The 22,100-nt window shown below is 38.3% G+C and overlaps 1 protein-coding gene across 2 annotated transcripts in view; it reads right to left on the bottom strand.

Moving 5' to 3' along the window:
* LOC117409125 (phosphatidylcholine:ceramide cholinephosphotransferase 2-like) overlaps window positions 1-12,369 on the bottom strand; it is a 64,517-nt gene extending 52,148 nt beyond the window's left edge. For both annotated transcript variants that reach the window (XM_034014764.3, XM_059000414.1), the window contains exon 1: window positions 12,249-12,369. The gene's annotated coding sequence lies outside the window, so the exon portion shown is untranslated. The remainder of the gene's footprint in view (window positions 1-12,248) is intronic.
* Window positions 12,370-22,100: the final 9,731 nt, after the last annotated feature.

Raw genomic sequence — 22,100 nt, 5'->3', positions numbered from 1 at the left:
TGGGTGGAGGTGGCTTAGTCAATTTGTTGATATTTTTATTAAAGACATAGTAAAATTATTGCCTTCTTACTTATCTGATACTCGTGATGTGACTGAGTTACTTTCCAAACATTCTATACTTACTGGAGCTTATTTGGTTTCATTTGACGTTGAAAGCCTACCCACCAATATACCACATAGAGATGGGTTTGTGGGACATATTCCCTGAATATGATAATACATGAACGTGTGTTAGAAATGTAACTGGATTCATTAATGAAACTGTGTGACAGAGAGCGAATGAATCCGAAGCAACAATCTCCCTCTCGACCGGTGAGGGCACTGTACAACAGGAACTGCGGGCTTCGTACTGAATGGTTGGGCAGTTCATTCCGGGGACAGTCGGAAGCCAGCCATTCAGGAAGAAGGCGGCGTTACGGTACCAGGAGTCATCGCCCTAGTACGGTGAGCGAAGTTTCAGTCATGAATTGGAGGAGACGTGATTGAACTAGCTATCGGAGGGGGCGGGGCTTAGGGTACTTTAGGGGGACGTGACGCCGTAATCGTTTCCTTTGTTGTGGTTAATGGGAGGAGACAAGGACGGAACTTTGAATGAAGTGTGGTTCCATTGATAACTGTTGTGTTTGTTTTGCCAGACGGCTGATTCGAAGCCGGAGCTGTAGGGAGAAGCCAGCCCGGACCTGAACGCACACGAGCACCAGCACTAGCACTCAGAGCACCGCACCTGCACCAGAGCACAGAGTCTGGAGACGTGTGGTTGTGACTGTATTTCTTGTTTTGTGTGTTGGAATTATTATTTCGGGACTGCAACCCCCCTTTTGTTTTGTCGCTGGCAATACCCATTGCTGGGTAGAGCCAGCTTTATTATTTGAGTCCAGTTTTCGCTGGCAATACCCATTGCTGGGTAGAGCCAGCTTTATTATTTGAATCCTCGTCAAGGAACATTAAAGAAACCTGACCTGTGAACTTTGTGTTTGTCCTTTGTTGGAGCACCTGCAATCACCTGTACACCGGAGCACTACAAACCACATTGCCACAAACTGTCTTGAGAAACAGTGCAAACTGCGGTGTCTTGAGAAGGGGGCCTCTGGCTTGCAGACATCCAGAACTATGGTGACCTAATGATTAGAGGACCGGTACCTGAACTGGATTAGGCTGTGCAGACAGTTGAATTATGTACAGATAATTCACACCTGCAACAACAATCGTTTTGATGAAAGGAAGACATAAACTAGTGATGTCCCAGTGGAAAAGGACATTAAAACATCAAAGGGCTGTGATTTAAAAAAAAGGCAAGATACACAAATGATCTCATGATAGTGGCTATTTAGCAGAGTGAAAAAGGCTGTAAATATCCAAGCAAAGTAAACATTTTGCACTCCACATCGAATGCTAAACAAGGTGCTGTCAGTCTGCTAAGCAAAGCTGCAACTCCGCAACTCTGCCTATAAACAAAACCAAGACGGGACTCTGCCTGAAACAGACCCAAGACGAGGAAGCAAGCTGTAAACGAGTCAACGACCACAAGCAACGAGACTGAGGCCCACATGGAGGATTGCCGTAAAACTTACAGAGACTGTTATCAGACAAACTAGTCTGGGTCTGTTGTACACCTAAAACCACAGTATCCAAAAGAAACTGTGCCCTGCTACCGGCATAGCTAAAGATTCAGTGAAGAGGACAGAGCAGACGGGCCCTGTTGTGGATCCTATACTGAGGACTGAAAATTTTGTTGCAGCTGTTTGTTGATTCTATCGAGAATTGAAACCATTATTTCCAAGTTTCATCCAACGTGGGATTTTAAACTTTGTTGTGAGAGGAGAGCTTTTTGTACTAGACACTTTAACAGATTGAGTTTACAAAACAAAGTACCAAAAGTCTAAGCCTCAAGGAACTGCTGAGTATAATTCCAGTTGCATTTTCCTTTCATGGAACTAAATTAATTAATTGTAACCCATTCACATTACTGGTGACCCCGACGTGATAAGATTGATTTAGCACAGTAAGTGCCGGGTTTATGAACACACACACAAATAATTAACCCTTTGAGTAGTACGAACGTACCGGTAAATTCGCTGCTCTCTGGTCCCCAAGGAGTATGAACAAATAAACAACAGTACCAGGTAAGGGAGGCTAAAACAAATAAACAACAGTACCAGGTAAGGGAGTCAAGACCCCAAAAGTCTGAGAATAATTACAGTAACAATTCAGCCGGCATGGACCAAGCTAGCCAGCGCTGGGGTAATAACAGAGGATGCCGTAAGAATAGAAATAACAGGGGTAAGTTTAAAAACACTTTGTATCAGGAAGAGAACCCTCAGGCAAAATCAGAGATTAAACAACTCAGGGAATCGCTTAATCAGATAGAGGAAACTTTGAAGCAGCTGACTACTATGCAGCCCCCAAGTGACACGGGTGTCAGCACTACCCAAAGGCAGAACACACAGGCTACAGCACCAACAGCTACCTCCACATGACAAGACAGGGAACAAATACAGCTTCCCCAGATTAATACAGTCAGGCAGAGAGGAGCCACTGAAACAGAAAGTAAAGCGGGAAGCATGGAAATGCATACTGTGTCAGACCTGCTAAATATATATATGGCTTGTAATGATAACGATAATAATCAAATTATTTATCGATTGGGACCCAACAATAACAAATCGATAATATTTTAATGAAATTGAATATTCCATGAAATTAAAAACGTGTCTTGTATATATTAATTTGCTGTCAAGAATGCAATCTGTGTTGTTGCTTCTAAAAGTTACTGAGAATGTGCGCCTGTGAACAAATACAGGATGCAGAGATCAAGACTAACCTGCTAGCTTGTTAATGTATTTTATACATATTCTGTTTTAAATCAGTCCCAACTGTAGCCGCCTGTCTTGAGCAAAACTAATAATATTTATCATTACTACGTTGTGATGTGCCGCTGTTTCAGAATATATAAAATTATATATAATTTTATTTTTTAGTTTTTTTAAAGTTTTTTTAGTTGAAGCAATGCACTATCCGCAACCTTTTTCGTTTTTTTATTGCTGTCCGAGTCTAAATGCTGCTGGATCGCAGCTCGACGTATGTGATCCAATGAAACATTGCAGGTTGTACAAAATAGTTTGCCACCAGTAAAATGCAAAATTATTGTACACGATCCGCTGCAGTAATTATTGTAAATTAAATTAATTTTGGACACTCGCAAATTGTTCACTCGCTTAACAATATCAGTTGATCTCCTTGTATATTAAACCCGCCCCGGATGCCCATATCTACTCTACTAATCAGTGAGGAGAGCCCAGAGTGGTTATTGGCTGCTATTAAGTGTCAATCAATCCAGTTTTCTTTTTGAAATTGAAACATCAGGAACCTGGACCGATGCACATAACTTAACTGGATTTAAGTGCAGGGTAAAAGTACACAAAATAGACAGTTTTCACATTGAAAAATGAATTTCACAGTCCGTGTCATGTTTTTTCACGGCCGTGAAATAGGTAGTGCCTTAGTAATGTATTGTATACATGTAAGCGAATCCACGAGGGTGAAACGCTGCTCCGAGCACTCCAGTATGTGACGCATTTTTGGTTGCGACGTGGTATGTAGATTGATTAGGCCTATACATCATGTATGAAAGAGATATTCTACATATCTTGGTTGCGATGTGGGCAGTAAGTCAATTAATAATAAATCCACATACATGTATGGAAGAGATATTATACATATTCAAGTATGGAGACGCCAAATAAAATGATCAACCGGTGTTGTCGCTGTCGAAAGGGCAGGAAAGGGTAGGCTACCTCTAATGTACTGTTTGGAAAAATGACTATGTAACGGCATCAAGCTCTATGATGCCAGATAGTAATAAATGTCCTATCAAATTATTTAACTTAACCACATTACCAGGACCAGAAAACCCATTATCCTATTCAAGTCCTATATAGTCAACCAGAGTAAAAGGGGACTATTAATTAATTGAATAACCAAACAAGTTGCTTATGAGGTAAAAAAAAAATATATATATATATATATATATATATATATAGATGGCTCCAGCTTTAAGTCCATTTACCCATAATAATGAAACCAAATTACAAAAACAAAATTATAATACAGGGCGAGTATTTTCAGGTTTTACAGACTGACAAACTTGACAGTTGCGCACATAAGTAACAACATCTTTCCATATCCCTGGCCAGTATGCTGTCTGCAGGATACGGTGCAGAGTTTTATACCGACCCATGTGCCCACTCATAGGATTACTATGATAGGCATGCAACACATCAGATCGTAAACTCTTTGGTATATAGAGTTGGTACTTTGTAGTATTGTACATTTTACTCACTCTATAAATCTTGTCCTCTAAAACAACATAGGCCTTTTCATTTTGTTCAGCGGTGGTATCATCTTCAATCTTTTCCAGAAGAGTTTGATAGATTCTCTGTACTTCCGGATCTTCTCTTTGCACTCTCCAAACATCGTCATCTGTATAAGGAAATTGAGTATAACTTTGCCCAGCTGCTAGTTGTTCCACTTGTACTCCTAATAGAACTTTCTCAGTTCTCCCCAATGGAGCACGTGACAAAGCATCTGGGGCTTCATTCAGCTTACCCTTCTGAAACTCCACAGTAAACTCAAATTCTTGAAGGCGTAGAGCCCATCGAATGAGTCTAGAGTTAGGCTTTGTAGTATTAAAAACCCACAAAATAGCTGAGTGATCCGTAACCACTTTAAACGGTTTGCCTTCTAAATATTGTCTCCATTTCTCTAAAGACCACACAACTGCTAAGCATTCCTGCTCAGTGGTGGTATAATTCTTCTCCGAAGGAGTCAGTGCTCGACTGGCATACGCTAACACCTCTTCTTGAGTAGGAGATAAGCGCTGCACCAATATAGCTCCCAAGCCAAAACCACTGGCGTCAGTATAGACCACTAAAGGCAACTCATTGTTCGGGTGACCAAGCACTGGTGGTGACATTAAATGTCCTTTCAGTTGTTCAAATGCTGACTGACATTCAGGAGACCACCTCCACTTCACACCTTTCTTCTTAAGAGTGTTCAAAGGCTCAGCAATAACAGAGAATCCAGGAATAAAGCGATGATACCAGCCTGCCATTCCTAAGAACCTTTGCAAGTCCCTTAAATTAGTCGGTACTGGATACTGCTGAATTGCTTCAGTCTTTGCAGGATCCGCATACACACCTGCTGTAGAAACAATATGTCCCAGAAATTTAATCTCAGTTTTGCAAAATTGACACTTCTTTAAATTAATAGTAAGACCAGCCAAATGACTAACATATTTAGGATTCATATTCTTTAACATGAGTTTTACAACCTCCGTCTCTTGAATTGAAGATTTCCCCCTTCTACACAAAGCACGAAAACTACATGCATAATTCTGTACCGATTCTGTTGATCCCTGCACTCGAGTTTTCACTCGCTCCTCCAATTCATCTTCATAATCATCTGAAAGAAATGCAGACATAAACTTCTCCTTGAAATCTGCCCAGCTAATAACTTGCTCTCTAGCAATCTCCCACCAATCACGGGCTAAGTCATGTAAAACATTGCTTACTGTGGCCAGTATTTCATAATCAGACATAGTACACAGGGCAAGAAAATCACTACATTTGGCTAAATATTTCACAGGATCACTTTCATGCAATTTTAACAGGCAACTTAGCTGCTGTTACACCAGTTTCTCCTCTCACTTGTGCACTACTTTCCAATGACAAACCAACACCACCTTTCTTATGGTTTGCTTCCAAAACCCTCACACGTTTTGTTAAGATTTCAGAACACTCTTCCAATTGCTTTACTTCCTGTACTGTCTGACAAACCAACAAATCCCGTTCATCTGCCACACAATTCTCAAGCTTATTCTGCATTTGCAAATTTGAAATCAGTTCCTTCACACCTTCTATGTTAGCCCTACATTCTTCCCTTAAATGCTTAATTACACCATTGAGACTTTTAGTGACAGCATCAGACAACTCATTCACTGATGTTTCAATAACACATGGTATATATTGCTTTAAACCTTCAATTCTTTCAATAATAAACCCTTGCTCCTGTTTAAGATCAACCAATTCTTTTTCCATAGATAGTTGTTTTCTTGAGTTTTCCTGCACAATGGTTTGCAATTCATTTACCATCTGTCTACTTATTTCCACTGATTGCACCAACACCTGTATATCTAGATCTGATCGTAAACCCAACGGTGTAGGCAATAGCCTTAAAGGAGGATATTCTTGAGGCGAACAAACACCCTCAGTTTCAAAATCTAGCAAGGACATATCAGCTGTAGGCATTAACTGATCATCACTCAATTAAAAAACATTAGCCATTTTTTCCCCTCTAAAACAATCGCCCATTTATCAACTCCAATTAATTATATCCCAATTAGTCCAGTACTAATTAGCTCTGTCCCATCTGGGGTGCCACTTATGTAACAGCGTCAAGCTCTAGGGTGCCAGATAGTAATAAATGTCCTATCAAATTATTTAACTTAACCACATTACCAGGACCAGAAAACCCATCATCCTATTCAAGTCCTATATAGTCAACCAGAGTAAAAGGGGACTATTAATTAATTGAATAACCAAACAAGTTGCTTATGAGGTTATATATATATATATATTTTTAGATGGCTCCAGCTTTAAGTCCATTTACCCATAATAATGAAACCAAATTACAAAAACAAAATAATAAAACACGTTTTACAGAATAAAGAAACAAAACATGTACAGAACAAAATATTAATTAACCAAACATAAAAAAAAATAACAGTTAATTGCTATGGTAGTAACAAACAGTACAAGACCATGAAAAGCTTTTCATCCCTATTGGAAACCTGCTTTAAATACGGTCCTTCCAAGAGACAAACTAACTTTACCATTGTGTTACCAAAGACACCTCTTTAGTAATCAACGCCAGTGGTTGCGGGAATATACCCTCACGAACCAATTTACACTATTAAACTGCAAGCCGGGTTTCAATAGTCTCAGCGAACACACACAACGCAATATACATACCCAACAATTAATCAACAAAGCAGAAGTTAATTAACAATTTACTAAAGTAAAATACAGAAACAAAAAACACCAGTATTCTATAAAGCAATATTCAAAATTATTTACTGGTCAAAACAAAATAAATAAATAGGGGAAAAATAATAAAGTAAGGAAAATAACACACAAGTCTGTAATACACAAGGATTGGCGGTAATACTATAGCAGTTCTGATAGACAGAGTAATGTTCATTTAATATGATGCAAGTCAGTTATGTTCGAGTTATTTTCTCTTCCTTACAGGGACTGTATTGGATATTTAACCAGTCACAAAAATGTAAATTTCCCTTTAGCAATCGAAACAACGATGCGGGAATCCTTTCAATGACTTAAAACCAAACTACCCATTTTCAAAGCTGTATGACCTGTTCTGCTGGAACAAACAGGTTAGTTAACCTTGTTTGTTCATCTGGCCTCCGGCACGTAGTTTGTTCCAAATACTTGGCAAGTAGTTTAGTTAACGTTTTCCTCATGCAGCCACTGATAATATAGAAAACTTTTTTCCTTTCAAATTGTTTTCGTTCGAACACACCATCAGTCACAGCCCTCAGCTCCAAACTTCCTGATGACATCACACAATGCCTTCCATCCCAGACTGCATAGCAAATAGGAACCGCCAACCTCCATACAGCACCCGTAGTGACCTCCAGCGAGCCTCCTCAACAAGCTAATTGTCCAGCTTTTATACGCAATTGGTTCTCTTTTAAACGTACAGTTTCGATATGTCGTGTTTGCCACAACTATATAGTTGTATTCACTGAAAATAATGCAAATCTAAGTGGCTATGCAAAGTCATGTAGAGTTTTGATTAAAATATGACAGCAAAAAGTGAACTGCAGCTCTGCAGCCACGGCACACGAAGGGACTGCTGCTTTCGCAAGCAGAAGCTGGGCCACGTAATTCATAAATTGTAACCAACAGCAAATTTAAAACAAATGAGAGATCAAATTATTTCCATGTGAATAGGCCATAATGTTAATGCAGTTTTCAAACCTTGTTTTTTTTCTTCTTTGGACAGTGGGGTTGATATTTTATTATTATTATTTTTTTTCTTAATTTACCATTATGTATACACTGGAAATCTGTCAGATTTTACACAAAACAAGGCAAAGGCTAGTGATGGCAGGAATAAGAAAATTGGAGAGTGCTTAATTTAAATGCCAATGTATTTCTCAAACGTGTCTTAAAACACTGGGATTTGTTTGAATGACTTTTTTATACCATGCTCTATAAAAAGAAGACTTATTGTTCCTTTAAACTTTTACTGTGAGCATTTTAACTCGATAATGATCGATAATCGTCATTAGAATTTGCATGATAATCGATGTCAATGTCAGGGTTCAATTTACAACCCTAATATACTGTGAGACAGCAGGGAGGGGGTTAATTCCTCCCTCTAGGAAAACATGTGTGGAAGGCACATTTTTGGTTTGTTAATTGTTTAATTGTCTTTTAATTGATTTATTGTTTAATCATTACCTGCACCTGGCTATTATTGAAAATTAGAGCCAGGTGCAGGGTTTAAAAGGAGAGCAGTCAGTCTGCTCTAGGCAGCTGCTGAAGAGGGTAGAAGCCCGACTGTGCTGGTGTGAGGGTACAGCCGTAAAATTAAGGGAAAAAAAAGGTAGAGTGAAGCATTTGTTTTGTGTGTGCTGTTTTGTTTGTTGTGTTTTTGTACAGGTAAACAGCTTAGCTGTCCTGTCTTAGTTTAGGGTCCTGTTTTGTTTTAGTTATTGCTCAAAGAAGAGCTAGGTGTTTGTTTTGTTTATTTTTGTTTCATTAAAAATAGCGCAACCGCACTTTAAAAAAATCCATTTCTGTGTGTTGGGTCAGTGTTTTTAAAGGGGCAACGAACCGCGGTGAGGGCGATTCTTTCACAATATATATATATATATATATATATATATATATATATATATAAATAAAATCAGCGGAGGCTTCCTTGGAGGAGGCAAGGGAGGCAGTGCCTCCTCAAAATTTCAAAGTGATTTTTTTTTTAAAATGTTATATACAATGTAGCATTATAATATAATAATGTTCAATAAAAGAAAAACTAATATTGTCTAAAATGCAAGCAAAAATGACATTTTAACCAAAACCCTACATTCATTCCTATCTTAACAGCAGTTCTGGCTCCCCAGAGTCGGCAAGTCTCAGTTATAAACTCCTATCTGCTATTAACCACGGTACTAGCAGTAGCAGATCACGTGATCTGAACACAGGTTTTAATTGGAGGGGTCCAGAGACAAGCCTCCATTACAAACTGCTTACTGCTATAACCATTGTGACAGGGTGGACGAGCGGTGACGTCACGGCAGAAGCAGGAAAAAATACTGACACCAGGTACTGCAGTTCAAAAAGGCTTGCGCCGTTTTAATTAAAAAATAAATTAAATATTTAAACAAAAATAAACACTTGCTCGCAGAGCAAAAATAAAAGGTTTAACAAAAACAAATCACGAACACAAAATAATAAATAATACGATCCCAGGTCAGGCTGGGCAGTTGCTGTCACTGTTCCTGCAATCTTTTTAAATCACGTTTCGTTTTTCTCCACTCTCGCTCCTCACTAACACCCACACCGAGCTAGAGAGCTGCAGGCTTTTTATAAGAGGTGACCATCTCCCGATTATCAACACATTAAATCACCTAATTAATTCGGGAGATGGCCACCTTCTGCACGAGTTTAATTATTACTACTGTGGATGGGGTTTCCCATCCACGCTACTAAATAAATCGGCTACACCGTCAAAATCCCAAACAATAACAAAACACACGGTGCTCGCTGTCATATATACAATAAATCATCAAAATAAACAAACACAAAATAACACAGGGGCGGAGGGGGAGCCCTCGTTCTGAAAATAAAACAAACAAACACATATCAATAAGCAGGGCTTACTACCGCCCTGCTACACCATACACAGTACAGTACTAGCAGTGGCAGATCACATAGTCTGATCTCTGGTTTTAATTGGAGGAGCAACTCAAACCCTCCCGCCCCCTGCTGAAGCACTGCGTGGGAAATCCCTTGACTGTTTAGTCCCATTAAACCAAAGTTAAATGTGATGCCAGCATTGTTGACATGCGTGGATTACGGGGGTTGTAGTTTTCCTCTGATTTTCTGCCGATTGGATATACCTTTCAGCATGTACCACATAAACTACTATTCCCAGAAGACACGGCATGCATGTATGCCCTTTGCATTGTGACACCTGTAGCTTCAGTAAAGTCAGATATATTTCACAAGGAGGTTAAGTGACTTGCTCAGGGTCACACAATGACTCAGCCACTGACTCATTCTGTGACCCTGAGCAAGTCACTTAACCTCCTTGTGCTCCGTCTTTCGGGTGAGACGTAGTTGTAAGTGACTCTGCAGCTGATGCATAGTTCACACACCTTAGACTCTGTAAGTCACCTTGGATAAAGGCATCTGCTAAATGAACAAATAATAAAATAATAATAATTTTCAAAGTTTCATATTATGATACCACTTCCTTTCTCTGGGAACAAATCTAGTTGTTGATGTTTTTTTTTCCTCTATTAGTGTTTGTTGGAAGTCGTATTTATATTATTTCAGCCCTTGCTCAGCAGTATTTGTTTATTTTCCCCAATGCAGGCAAACTAGTTCACTCACTTTTTGCCTGTAGTACGGTATATCATTATTTTGTTGGTCATTAAAGTTGAGCAAATTAAGTCGATAGGATGTGCTTGTTTTTTTTTTTGTCTGCCTTTCTCCTGACTTAACAACTTTATTTAGAAAATATTGTATGCAAAGTATATTAGTGATGTGGTCTTGAAATCTAAATGCTATATTCATGCTGTATACAGTGCCTTTTTAAACATGCTGGCAGCGTGTAACAGTTAAGTATGTTATAATAAACTATCATGCGCTACTGTTTTCTTTTCTCTGTTGGCTAGTGGAAAAAATGTGTTTAACAGCCGAATTGGAGTAAAACCTGTTCAGACTGCACTTGTAGATCCCTTGATCTACCCCTCCCGCAACTATGTACTGGATTTACGTGACCTAAGCACCACATTACTGGATCCTCAGCTGATGCACTATTGCACTACTAATATGTCATAAATATAATTAGTTGTAATCCTAACTTGTTGCATCGTAGTTCTTATTGTATTTTAATGGTAATATTTGCACTTACTGTAAACTATACTGTATTTAAATATTGCATTGTAACCTTGTACACTACTTCCCTGTAACACCTGTAAGTCATTTTGGATAAAGGCTTCTACCAAATAAATAATAATAATAATAATTTGAAACGTGTTGTTAGTCAGAAAGCGGACACCAAGTGGACACCAAGCCCTATGCCCTTTTTCTGCCTACCATTTTTTTTTTTTTTTTTTTTGGCCAACAGCCACCACTGATTGATTATAAAAGATCAAAAAGGAATGGAACCGCTAAAAATAAATGTTACTACAAAACGTCAGCACCTTGCTGAATATATATTACACTTCACAATACTACCCATGCAGGTAAAGCTAACAAAAATGATCTTTCACAAAGATGCAAGAATTATCTTAATTAATCACAACAGAAAACTAGGATGCTAATGGACTCTGCACTGTTTAGCATGATGGACCTTGTGTTTGTAAACTTTTAAAATACAAAAAAAATAACCTTATTTGGTTAAATAAAATGTGATAAAACATTAATGAATTACTGAAGGCTACTCTGTACACGTCATTTTAGGCCAACATACAGCTAGCTTTAATGCCAACAGTATAATACAACTTAACGAGGAACTGTTGACAAATGTAATAAATGCAAATCCTTGCTGACCATGTTTCCTCACACAAAATACCTGTCTATACACACTGTAACCACAGCAGTATCCATATACAGTTTTAAAATGATAAAAACAACACACAATTATCATTTACTAGTTTAAAAAGAAATAAATAAAAAAAGACAACACGACTGTTCGGAAAGTTACTCCAAATCTATGATTCGCTTTCTTTGCTTGCTTTGGCACTTTCAGGGACACTCTCACCAATCATCATGTTGGCAATTCCCACATTCGAAGTAATGTACATTACACACGCTGCCACCTAAGGCGACAAAAAAAAAAAAAAAGTAATATCATTGAACACTAAACACCTGGATACCTGAGAGGGACATTAACAGACAAAGAGAAAAATCTTGATTTGGTCGTCACGCACGCACCTTATTTCCTTGTAAATGCTGCTTCCAACCTCAGCCTCTGCTGCGCCTCTTCTCCGACTGTTTCTCTGTGTTGGGTACTACTACACGAGCACGGTGTTTACAGTGTGGTGGAATGGTAAAGCGCAGCCTCTCAGTCTCCGCCTCCTGCTCCTGCTTGACATCACTTCAGAAACACAGTGACTCGAGAACTCCCCACTCAGCTCGGGCACATGTCACTGCATCCAGGCAGGTAGAAAAACGAGTTATTAACACAAATGGTTTTCTACCAGATGTATGCTGTGCGTAACGATAGACAGACTGAGTAAGTAAGAAAACTAAAATAAAAGCTCACAACATTAATTAGCGAGTTTATAAGCCCAAGTGTTTTTTCTGGGAAAACATGAATATATGACATTGAAGTGGAACCAAAATAAATATATGAAGTGCTGCAGCAAGTTATTCAGCAACGGTTTGATACATGTAATTAATTGCAAGCATGAACTTGATCTGAATAAACTGAATGAAGCCTGAATAACAAAATTCTAACAAACAGTTTCACACTGTCAGTTCACTACCTCCAGGTCACCCAGATTGCTATCAGTACCAACAACTGTCATTGAAAGTGCCTGCTTTTTTCTAAGGCATTCCTCTGATACACTGTAAACCAAACCAATTTACTCCACTTTGCTCAATAGCTCTTGTTATTGTAAAGGTTTATATTTTACTTACTTTCACTATCACTGGACACTTTTTACAAAAACAACAACAACAAACCTATAACCCTGTTTCTGGGGATATTTATCCACATCAAGTGGAAAAACAAAACAGTCATCTTTTAATTAACTGCTGTCTATTTTAATGATCTAAACAGTGGCGAATCTTAGCTTGGACTCTTACACTGGCACATGTTATAGGTGACTGACTTGTATGCAAACAAGCAAACCCATGGCTAAAGGTAGCCACTCTGTCAACTGTAATGAAAAAGGGGGATGCACAAGAGGAGCAGATACTGTACAAAATAAGTGATGAATACCCTGTACTTCCTGTATTTACACAGTGGATCAGAATGTTCAAAGTGCAATTTGCAGTCCTTTATTGAACTCCTCAATCTTATTAATTATTTCTTAGCAGACACCCTTATCCAGGGCAACTTATAATTGTTACAAGATATCACATTATTTTTTACATACAATTACCCATTTATACAGGTGGGTTTTTACTGGAGCAATTTTAGGTAAAGTACCTTGCTCAAGGGTACAGCAGCAGTGTCCCCCACCTGGAATTGAACCCACGACCCTCCGGTCAAGAGTCCAGAGCCCTAACCACTACTCCACACTGCTGCCCTAGTAATAGAAAACATAATTTGTAAATTCCTTAATTTTGGCTTTTACATCCTCCTTCAGCTGCAACTCATGCAGTATATCATCTTTGGTCAACACAGTGATCCATATCTAGTTCCATTCTTTGGGATTTGTAAAAATAACTTGACTGTGTTTCAGAGGGGGTGATTAATTGACCCTCTTCCAGTCAAGTTACACAGTTCTACCGTAGCAAGTTGACTATTATATTTCTGAAGCATTTCACTGCATTGGAAATTTACTGGTGTCTATTCAATTGATTAAAAATAGTGGTGGATCCAAATATCTCCGAATCATACATTTTTTGTATAGGCCGAAAGAAACTAAAGAATCTAACACACACTGTTTGGTGTTTGATTTTAATAACATTGGGCTCTTTATTGGTTATTCAAACAGTGGAGTCCAATGTGTCCAATATACTGCATTTTACTGCAATAACATTACAATACTATTGAAACACCTTTTTTGTAGTCTTTATTAACATCACTAACATCATTTTAAAAAGGCCTGCAAAAGAGAAGGTTAGTTTGATGGTAGTGGCATTATTAGTGGTCTGTCACCATTCATATTTCATATTATTAAAGTAGACCAAACTACATTTTAATTTTAAAAAAACTTCTGGAATACAATTAAGAATTAATGTTTTTGTTTTGAGAAGAGTGATAAGACTAGATATAGAGCCAAATTAGTTACAATTTACAGTTAATAAATGTGAAGATACATACAATATAGAGTAGACGAACCCTACTATGTCTCTATGCACAGTATGTCATTGATGATTAGAATATTTCCATGTACTGCACTAGGGTCACGAGTTAGTTTTAATGCCTAGAAAGTGAAGTACCTATAGAGTTTGTTGTAAGTTTTACATCAGAATGTATTAAGTGTTTTAGATGATTAAATGCATAGAAATGTATGTTATAGGAATGAACACTGATAGAGAGTTTTAAAAAACATAGACAGATCTGATTATAGACATTCTTCTAATCAAAAGTCTTTGATGTGTAATAAATAGACTAGTTCTTGAAACCACAGAGAGGTCATTCATTAGATTCCCTATGAAGAGGATTAAGTGCCCCTGCATCTTGGGTGGATCATCTACTTATTTGTAATGCAGTCTCTAAAACACCCTTCTCCAATATTGTCCACTGATAAATGTTATATTATGCTTTCAATGTGACTTCATTAATATACAAGGCAGTTACCTTCCTCCTAACATTTTTTATAAGTCCTGCTTTAATTTAAACATGGTCCTGGTGTTTTTATGTAAAAAATAACGAAATACAGGACATCATCGTTGCCTTCATCTGAACATATTTCTATATTTTATTTTGAAGAAATAAATATATAGCACATCAGCTTACAAAAGCCACTGTAAATCATAAGTTATTGTTTATGCTATAAATTCTTTGGTCGTAAAGGACCAGTGATGGTCCTTTACGACCATACAATGATGGTCATGACTAATATTCATACTGCAAAGATGAAAAAAAAAAATCACAAACATATTTCAATATGGATCAAAGAAAACATTTACTATGTTCATGTTTTGTTGTTCTTGTTCCGCTGGTGTCAGTGGCGGCTCGTCATAAGAGGCTAAGCCTACTTGTAATTTTGGAAAAGTAAAAAAAATTGTATTGGAGCGACGGGTGGGAAATGAAGCACGCTCACACAGATATTGCAGGTTCTCAAATTTAATGGTTTTTCTGCAGGCAGGGATTCTATACTCAGCAAGTAAAGTGTGCTGCTTTCAAGCGAGTAGTGCAGTAACAGTTGAGTGACATAGTGTTACACAGACTGTATAAACAAAAGTAAAGCACACCGTAGGCCGTGTGCTACGCCAGACTAAGTGCAGTAAAATTACACAACGTATCCATCTCGGCAATTCCCTCACTCCCTTATATGCCCTCGTCCAATCCACGTCCCCAGCACATCACCCACCAATCCCAAACATGCATGACCAGCCCCATCTCCAATCCCTCGTTCTGCAAAGTGTCGACCCCTTTTTTCCTTGCAATTGGGGTCCCTCCATTATGCAAGCTGAGCTCATGATTGGTGGAAATTCTCTCGCTTCTGGCATCAGTGAACACCTGCAGTAGCAACTAACTTGGCTCTGGGCCTAAAGAACATTCCAGAACTCTGTGAACACACAATTATGCCCCATTGTAGTAAAGCAGACCCCTGGGTCATTACAGTATTTTAGTTTAAAAAGAATCACAGCGCAATAACCATACTATTCTGTTTTAACCGTTTGTCTCGGATGGCTTCCCATTAGTCTGTTTCAGACATTTTCCAACCTTACGTCATCCTTTCCAAGTTCTACTGTATTACTACTGCCTAACATGTCAGAATCCCAACAATTTTGAGGCTAGTTTTATTCCACACACTTCTATAACCTTCTATCACCCTCTGTCCAGTTTTACTATATTTCTATTGGCTAATACGACATAAGTATAACCCATTTTGAGGTAAGCCTCCACCACTCATAATTAGACTTAATCTTGATGTGTCTGTAAGTAGGCTGTGTATGGGTCATGTGTGGCTACACTCTTTTGAAATCCATATGCACTGCAGTACAGCAAAAACATTGTAGATTTTTTAATTCATATGCCATTTTCCTCACTTGCAGTTATTGCGATGAAAAAGGGGACTGTCAAGGCTCTACAAAAAATCCATGGTAGCATGATGCTGTTATCAACATTTTTGCTGGAGAGAAAGACAGATGGGCAGTTTTTCAAATTACCTTATTCAGGATTTGTCAATATCAAGTGAGTCCACTCATTTTTTTTTATTATATTCATCTGCTTTCCTTATATGCCGAGTATAGTATAGCATTACATTATATTTCTTACTAAATTAGGGTTTTGTTGTTTAGCCTCCTGTGGAAAAGTGGCTTGCTGTGCGCAGGTGTAGTTGGTGCAGTACTCAGGAATAACACACACAAGGCAGTGGAAGTTCAATAAAACAGCTCCTTTATTTGGCTGGGTTGCGTGTCAACAACACTTAAATAATAACCCCGAGCGCTACACAGCAATGAGTGTCGCTCTGTGCAAAACAAGGGTTTCAGTCCCGAAACAATAAAACACTAATAATTAACACCCAACACAGACACAGTCACTTCTCCCGATAGCGAGTGCTCTTGTGCAGGTGTGGTGAAAGACAAACAGTTTGTGAAACAGTGCTGTAGTGTAGTCCAGGTTTAGTGCTGGCTTGTAGCGACAGCTCCCAGCTAGTGCTTAGCCGTCTAACAAAGACAAATGACAAACAGTTGGTACAACAAACAAACAAAACACGAAAAACACTATTATTAATTATGTCTGTTTCCTTTTTGGTCAAATCTAAAAATCTAACCATATCAAAGGAACCAACTATGAAAATGGCCAACTATGAAAATGTAATAGTGAATGGGATTTCTGTTTTAGATAAGAAATGTAATAACTATTTTATTAGAGACCTTTGTAATAGAAAGGTAATACCAGCAGCCATCTCGAAATAATAATGTTAAATGGAATTATAAATACGTATTAACAAACAAGTGTGAGAAAGGGGGCACTGTAGCTTAAGAAATGGCAGCTACAGGTAAAAAAATACAAACCCCAGGATGCCAAAAGCCAGCTAGAGGAAGGGGCGGGGCAGCCTGGGGTTAAATAGGAAGTCTGCACGAGAGTAAGGGAAGTGCATGGGGTAGACCGAAGCCAGTGGTGGTGTGTTTACCAAATGAAAGGAACAAAGGAACCAACAAGACGGTTTTAAAAACCAGTTGTACTATCAGCGCAGAGGGTATGTGTTGGTTCACTCTATTTAAAAACTAGTGTGTTAAAATAGTGTGGTCTTCGCCAGTAAAACTGAAATTACTAATGGGGTTGGTCAAGAGATGTACGAACATGCTAGTATTTTCCTGTATTGAGAATTACATGTGGTGTTTTCTCTGGTATGTGGGTGCAGTAACATATTGCACCTCAGCTACTGCATGGCTAAGTGCTATACTCCTCACAACTGGAAAACTACACTGACTAAATCTTATACATTTGTTGGGCTTCACAACCCAATAAGATCTCATCATAGGAGTAGAGATTCAATCTACAGCAACTGACGTGTTTTACGGGAAATCCACACTGCTGACGGTATATATGAGGTATTTAAATACAATTCTTTTGGCGTTTCCTTATAACCGTAGACATGGACTGATGAACATAGGACTTTAGCATTGTGTCTAACTGTGTTGACAGATGCTAAATATTTCAAAACCAACCTGAAAACCTGAAATAAAGAAAAATATTGGTACAATAATTTAAAAATGAGTATATATAGTAATTCACTTTCTTATTAAACATTACCAACTTTGTAACATAATGTATTTTTTCATTACATGTTCTAAGTCCTTTTATGAGCACCTTGAATTGACATCCCTGTAAATACTTCAGTTACAGCTGTCATACCAGTGTGTTACCCTGCACTTGGAACAACTATAAAGTGGTCCTCCTTATATGATTGCACTGTTTCATTCTACCTTTCTACCAATGGCTAATACCATTGTAGTTGTACTTATGTATTATATTACCACTTCAAGATCATTTGCTAAGAGAAATTAAAATCAACATAATAGCTCATGAAACTTCATTAAACAAATCCTCCCCACTTTAGCCTCTCATCTGTCAGGCAGAAGGATAAATATACATTCCTGTATTCTAGTTCTCATGAGAAAGAGGTTTCGTAGTACCGTGTGACAGAGAGCGAATGAATGAATCCTAGTCAACAAGCTCCCTCCTGACCTGTGAGGGCACTGTATAACAGGAACAGTGTGCCTCATACTGGATGGTTCGGCAGTTCATTCCAGGGTCAGTCGGAAGCCGGCCATCAAGGAAGGGGGCGGAGTCACAATACCAGAAGTCATCGCCCTAGTACGGCAAGTGATGTGTCAGTCATGGATTGGAGGAGACGTGATTGAACTAGCTATCGGAGGGGGCATGACTAAGGGTATTTGTTACGATTTTACGAAAGGACCAGAAAGGAATAAAAAGGAGTAAAAACGAAACGGTGAGTGTTTGTATTTGTTTTGTTAATCACTGTTTATTTGTATAAAAAAACCGGGAGCTGTCGCTGTTCCAGCCAGCATTAAACCCGGATTAAAAATACTGCACTAGTCACTAATAACTGTGGATTCACCACCAGCACTGGAGCACCACGAGAAAGGATGCAGAGCCATGCTTGTATTATTGTATTATTATTTTGGGATTGAACCCCTGTTTTGCTTAGCTGTGTAATTACACATTGCTGTGTAGTTGCCAGCATTATTATTTGACGGTGCCAAACCTTGACAACAATTAAAATAACTGTGTGGACCGTGTACGCAGTGTTATTGTCGTTGTTTGAGCACTGCATCGCCTCTACACCTGCACACTACTAACCACTTTTCCACATACCGGTATACATTATATTCTAGGCCTGAGAATATTTTTACTCCCAGAAGTTATGGAAACAATGTGTTTTGACTGTCAGATTTACCATTGTGAACTTTTATAAAGATTGATATAAGAATACATCCCAATAATCAGTTATATTATTATATCAAAGCTATACCAGAGATTACTAGAGATTATTGGCTGGTTTGGTTGTAAATCATGCATATTACAATATATCAAACCAGTCCATAATATCTGGTAATCTTACTTTTTATGTCACTTAATTGTGATTGTTGATTTGCTTTATATCTTATATAAGATCCTCCCAATAGTACTCAAGGAAATTAAAGAAGTTATTTACAAACCGCTAACCAAGATCATGCAACTTGAGACAGGGGTTGTACTGACAGACTGGAAAATTGCAACCGTAATACCAATCCACAAAAAGGGACATGTGGCAATGTGGCCACGCCCTTGTGCGTAGTTTGTTTAAATGTTACATGTTGTGTGTAAATGTTGGTGTATAGTCATTGGTACACGGGATATAAATGGGTCTGTGTAACACGAGTGATTTGAAAATGTAGATTTGTATTTAGGCACGAGGATGGCACAAATCACTTCACGTGCTGGTTAAAATGTAATGTGTGGTCACGGGAGTACACTTAATTAATTCACGTGCAGTTGTACCGAGATTCCAATTGAATGATTGACTAGCAATCGAGTCTCGGTACAACTGCATAAAAGCAGCATGTTTTCACTCACTAGGAGTTGGGTGTTCGGTGAGTGGAGAACGGGTGAGGAGAAGGAGGAAAGAAGTAAAGGAAAGGAAAGGAAAGTAAATTAAACTAAAATAACCATTTATTTCACTCACCGTGTTTGTCTGTTTGTTTTGTTTACCTGTTTATTTTGGCCGCAAGTGCCGTGTCCTGTTTTTGTGTTCAAACCTTTTATTTTCTGTTCTGTTTAATTATTAAATGCTGAGCGCGATCACGTGCTCAGCTTCACCAAAACTCCACGTCTTTGTCTGTCTGTGTTACTTCTTGTTTCTGGTCTGACGTCACCCACTGCAGCCGTCTTTGTGACAGGACACAAAACTGAACCAGGTAACTACAGACCAATAAGCCTGACTTCTATTATATGTAAACTTATGGAAACTACAATAAGATCCAAAATGGAAAATTACCTATATGGTAACAGTATCCTGGGAGACAGTCAGCATGGTTTTATGAAAGGGAGAAATGGATAATTGGTTTATTTAGATTTCTAGAAAGCTTTTGACAAAGTCCTGCATAAAAGATTAATTCTCAAACTGAGCACAGTAGGGATTCAAGGAAATGCACATGAATGAGAGAGTGGTTAACAAGTAGAAAACAGAAAGTACCGATTAGTAGAGAAACCTCAAAATGGAGTGAGATAACCAGTGTAGTACTACAGGCATCAGTATTAGGTCATCAGTATTAGGTCCTCTGCTCTTCCTAATCTACATTAATGAAAGCAAACTTGTTAAATTTGCAGATGACACAAAAATAGGAGGCGTGGCAAACACTGTTGCGGTAGCAAAGGTCATTAAAAATGATCTAGACAGCATTCAGAACTGGGCAGACACATGGCAAATGACATTTAATATAGAAAAGTGTAAGGTACTGCATGTAGGCAATACAAATGTGTATTATAAATACCAAATGGGAGATACTGAAATTGAAGAAGGAATCTATGAAAAAGATCTAGGAGTTTATGTTGACTAAGTAAGACCTCATCTAGAATATTGGAGATTAGATAAAGGGGCATTCAGAACAGAAAATTGTAGGCACTTTTTTGCACAGAGAATTGTGAGGGTCTGGAACCAACTCCCTAGTAATGTTGTTGAAGCTGACACCCTGGGATCCTTCAAGATGCTGCTTGATGAGATTCTGGGATCAATAAGCTACTAACAACCAAACGAGCAAGATGGGCCAAATGGCCTCCTCTCATTTGTAAACTTTATTATGTTCTTATGTTCTAAACTACCATTGCAGAAACACATTTATTGGGCTAAAAATAAAGGACAAAACTCTCAGTACTTCATAGAGAATAAATGAATAATGTATTGAGCAAGATGTCTGTGTTGGGTACGACGGGCAATAAATGACCCACCCCAGTCTTCCTAAATGACCAGAAAATCGAAATCAATTGAGGTATCTGTGCACTTGTGAATATATCTGTACTGTATTTTCAAGACAGATGACTGAGTAGGGTAAAATACAATAAATAAGCCATCACAAGTTGTTCAGCAAACAACCATTTGTTCTGTCTCCAATTCTACCAAAGGTTTTATTATTATTTTTTATTTTGCTCCTTCAGAAGTCAGAAGTGTCCCCGCCACCTTCCATAAACTACCTCCTGTAACATGGGCAGCACAAACTCATTTATGAGCACTCCGTAAACTGGTATAGAGGAATTATACAGTCCAAAATTAAAAACACTCAACAGTAATTCAGCAAGTCTTTTGGCCTTGCCATGCAAAATCCATCTGAACCTAAAAGTAGGTATATATAAAACACATAGACGTGGTTGTGTCATTGAAGTATGCATTTTACACACTTTTTCTGGGACATTGCAAGGGTAGTGATTTACTCAGGCAACCACCAGACACAGCTCTCTAAAAGAGGATGACTGAGCTAAAACAATAGCTAATTTACCTTCTATTTTAAACTCTAGTTAAATGCTACTTGAGTTAAGATTATGATATGTTACATTCTGGTGAGCATGGATTCTAAGCACTGTATGTTTTTTTAATTATTATTATTATTATGCAGTACTGTGGCAAAGTGGTTTGTAGTGTGCAGGTGCAGGAGTGAAGCGGTGATCAATGAAAAGGCAGACAACAAGAATCCAAGTGCAAGGAGGTTTAATTATAAATCCCAGGCAATACACAGCAAAGTGTATTGCACTGTTCTAACTAAAGAGTTTGCAGTCCCAAATAATAAACACTGTGTATTTACACACACAAAGTACAAACACGGTCACCAGTCCTGGGTCTCGAGGTCGAAAGGTTCGAATTAGTGCATTTTATTGTAATGCTGCTGTTGCCGGTGCTGAGCCAATTTGAGGTTGTCTTTAGGGTCTTTAGGGTC

This window comes from Acipenser ruthenus, chromosome 2 (assembly GCF_902713425.1).
Source record: "Acipenser ruthenus chromosome 2, fAciRut3.2 maternal haplotype, whole genome shotgun sequence".
Lineage (NCBI taxonomy): Eukaryota > Metazoa > Chordata > Actinopteri > Acipenseriformes > Acipenseridae > Acipenser > Acipenser ruthenus.
The sequence above is the reverse complement of the archived record's forward strand: the minus strand, read 5'-3'. Positions and strand labels throughout refer to the sequence as shown.